The sequence below is a fragment of the Cynara cardunculus genome (assembly GCF_001531365.2).
Source record: "Cynara cardunculus var. scolymus isolate 2C chromosome LG 2, CcrdV1, whole genome shotgun sequence".
In the NCBI taxonomy this organism is placed as follows: domain Eukaryota; kingdom Viridiplantae; phylum Streptophyta; class Magnoliopsida; order Asterales; family Asteraceae; genus Cynara; species Cynara cardunculus.
The window spans coordinates 46,350,519-46,354,577 of NC_037529.1; positions in this window are offsets into that span (position 1 = coordinate 46,350,519).

A 4,059-nucleotide genomic window follows, 5' to 3' on the forward strand; every position below is an offset into this window, starting at 1 on the left:
AAGCTGAAAATAATTTCAGTTCTGAAAAAATGGAATTTGAAAAGGAAATGAAGAGAATGTGTGATTCAGAGAAAAGGATTGGAGCTGAACGCATATCATATGAGAATAAGATAAACTCTCTAGAGCTAAATGCAAAAATGTTGTTAAAGCAAATATCCGATTTTGAGCATCTGATCATCTTGGAACGTGCCAAGAATGATAAAGAAAAGAAAGACATCTCAGAAGACTGTCAGAGCCAAATACAGAAGTTATCTGAAAGCATTGCTCTAAAGCAGAAAGCCTTACATGAAGAAAAGAAGCAATTTGCTCTTGAGAAGAGAAATACTTCAAAGAAGTATACAGCAATCGCTAAAGAGCTTGCTAATAAGAAAAAGTGGCTTGACATCGCTTCGGAGAATGATAAGAGTAGCTCAGATGAAGAAAAAAGAKAGTTAATAAATCAGAAGAGAAAGTTTGAAATGCTWCAGAAGGAGTTAGAAGGTAAACTCCTGRAYACTWCAAGYAAATTGTYTGATCTGAAGACAGACCTTGAGACTGAGCTGAAGATGAGAACTGAACTTAAAATTAAGTTTGATTTAGTTACTGCTGAAAGAGACCAATTTTTACAGAAAGTTAAAGACTTTTTTTGTGCACAAAGCTCAATTGGCTCTCCATCATAGTGTAAAACTAGCTTCTATGACTGTTCCAAATCGAACAGTTATTCAAGCAGCCCTAAATCTACTGTTTCTAAGAACAATTCTCATTCTTCTAATCAGTATTATCAAGGGTATGTTATCAGATCACCCAATAAATCTTCTAAGACTAAAAGCATTTGGGTTAATAAAGTTGATTCTGTTTCATTTCATACACCTGTTGTTACTAACTCTGTTCTTCCATGCATTGTGAGATCCACTAATGATCTAATCAATCTTAGCAAGCGAAGAATTATGTGCTCAACATGCAGAACCGATGAGTTTGTCAATAAGAAAAAGTTCAACAGGTGGCATGGAGATAATAGCTATCAGAACAGCTGGAAAGGTAAGAACAGGTATGATCACAATAACTGGTATGGATCATATTTTATTCCTGATCATCCTGTTCATAGTGCTAAAAAGAATATATCTAATAAGAATAGATGGTTTGGAAGTTACAATGTACCCCAACCTGATACTAACAAAATAGGACCCAAATTCATTTGGGTACCAAAATCTACTTAATCTGGTTTTGTAGGTGTGTCAATTTTGTGCTGATCAGAATATCATATCAGTGATACACCATTGCAGAGGGAGTTGTAATCTATTCCAAAAGAGGCTTCTGAACATTTTAGTTCAGGACTCGTGCTTTACCAAGTGTGGTTTCTAAACACACAGTTTAGAACTCGTGCTTAAAATGTTTCCATTTTTTTATTCTTTTGAGCTTAACTGAAACATTACTTAAATCTGTTTTCTAGGGGGAGTCTCTAGAAATTTTGAATAAATGTTTTCGGAAATGGAACTGTTTTCTGAAACGAGTACATATTCTGAACAGGTATTTCCTGAGATTTTACTTGCGTGATTTCTCATCGTACATAACTCCAATACCTGTTTCAGCTATTCTTCAAACTGTTATTATCACGTCTCTTATAAGAAAATCATTTTTGGTGATAATACGCTCGTTTGTATTCAAAGTTTGTTTTCTGATATTTTTTTTACTTTGATTGATATACATTCAATAATTTTTTGAATATCAGAATCTGTAAACTTGTTCTTACAGATCTTCATTCATTTCTCTCATATACCGAATAATCTGATCATTGTCGCATCCTTCCTTATTGATTGTGCTTAAAGCCAAACTTCTTGATCAATTTTTATCTAATCATTGTGCTTATTTGCAATAATAATTTTGATCAATCATTGTGATCAACTGAGCTTACAGTATTTTAGGAGGGACTGAGTGCTTATCAGAAATACCTCTATGGAATGTCAAAATCGACAGACCTACCCAAGAGGACAACCATATCTGAGTGAGCTTTATATACAAAAGGGTTTGTATGCTAAGATTAAAATGAAAAAGAGATAGTTGTTGTGAGTCAAAAGAATTGATGAGAGTTGTGTCAGGATTAAAATAATATAAGAATCATGTTCCAAACTTCTAAAATCCGGGCATACCACACAATCTATTAGTTCTCAATTCTATCGAGACTAACATTGAAAAAGGCAAAGCCCAGGTCAATTCTTGTCACAACCCTACCAGCTACTCATTTATCTCTCAACAGATAAGTGTTTCAATAACACTTGGGGCACGCAGTTCATCAACTATCAATTTCTCATTCGGAGAAAGTTGATATTGAATCAGAAGTATATATGTCCCCCCTTCAAGTCTTTTTGATCACTAATTGAGTCTGATAAATTGTGTAGTCCACACGATTTATCTTTTTGAGCCTTAACAGAAGCATATGTTGCTTTATCTTTCTACACTACACAGATTTTGCATTTTAAACGTTATTTTGCCAAAACATTCATAGATATGCTATTTTTAAGCTATCAATGATTGAATGGAAGACCTGGTGACATGAGCATCAAAAAGTCTCATATATACAGTACATCCGTTGTACTAAGTATATTTGTTATACTCACAGGCCAATCTTTCTATAAGATTGAAAACAATTTCATTCGTTGAAATTGGGTGTTACCTTCCCATTCCCTTAATCTGAAAAGATTAAATAAGTGGATTTACAAAGATCTACTTACAATTTCATGAATTGACGGCTTACGCGGAGGATTACATTCATTCTTGTGTATGATGGAATGATTCTCATTTCATCATAAGGGGGAGTATGTAATAATGAATGCAATATCCAATTTCGAACATTATAAAGGGGAATCTTATGTAAAGATCAAGGGGGAGTAACTTCAAATTTGGCAAAAGACTCAAAAGGAGTGCGACTAGAGATGATTACAAAGATTATTCCGATGCTACAAAGTCTGAGAGTTGTTGAATGTGAAGATCATCATTTCAACAGTTTACTGATAGAGATTTCGTGTCGTAAAAGATTGTTTGTGTTCTTATCTGAAGAAATTCATTATTGGAGAGAATGTTTAAAATTTGTTCGTTATTGTTTCTGTTCTACATTGTCAAAAAGAGAAGATCACCGTGGTTCTACATTCGAGGGGGAGAATGCTAGAAGATCTTTCTCAACAAATGATTACCTGAAGATTTCAAGTTGGAGATTATTTTTTGAAGAAGACATAGTGTGTTTAAAGCTTCAAAGTTCAAACGAGACTCAAAGCGCACAAATTCTTTCAAGTCTGAATACAAAGGGGGAGAATGTTATGACTGAAAATCAGTGTAAAATTGTATTCATCTTGAAATTTATTTTGTCTATAATTGTATAAAGTCACTATGTTTGACTTTTCTTAGATGTTTGACTTTGACTATGTGGTTTCTTGTTTGACCCTATAAATAGGGTGATATCTTGTAATTTTGATTAGGATGCTCAATTGTAAAATCATATACCTATTATAGAGTTTGACCAAGTTTGACAAATCCTCTCATCTCCTTCTACATATTCTTGAAAGATAAATTAGATCTGCCATTGTTTCATGAAGATTTATCTTGAAGATTGATTAAAGTGGACTCTCATAATCTAATAAGAAGATAACTATCTAATGAGACTATTTAGCTAATCTTCTACTAACAGATAAAGCTTATCTAAAACATGTATAAACATTAAAACAAGATAAACTTTATAGAATCCAGTTGTTGATTGGTCATCTTCAGTTGTCTTCCAGGGGATATGAGTTCAACCTTATCTTCATATCTTCATTACTTGCCTCTGGTTGAACTGGTGAAGAAAACTCCAAGTGTTAGTGCCCAGAGGGGTTATGGAGATGCACTTTCCATCGGATCTCTGGTCAGTTCATCGACCCTCTGGTTGTTCTTCAGACTTAGTCATTTTTCCTTGAAGTCTTCCATCGGCCTTCTGGTTCTTCATCACTTGTTTGTCTTCATTACTTCATACATAATACTTATGGGGTCTAACAATCTCCCCCAAAGTAATGAAAGAGCAAACATCAACTATTCTAAGAACATTCAAAGTAT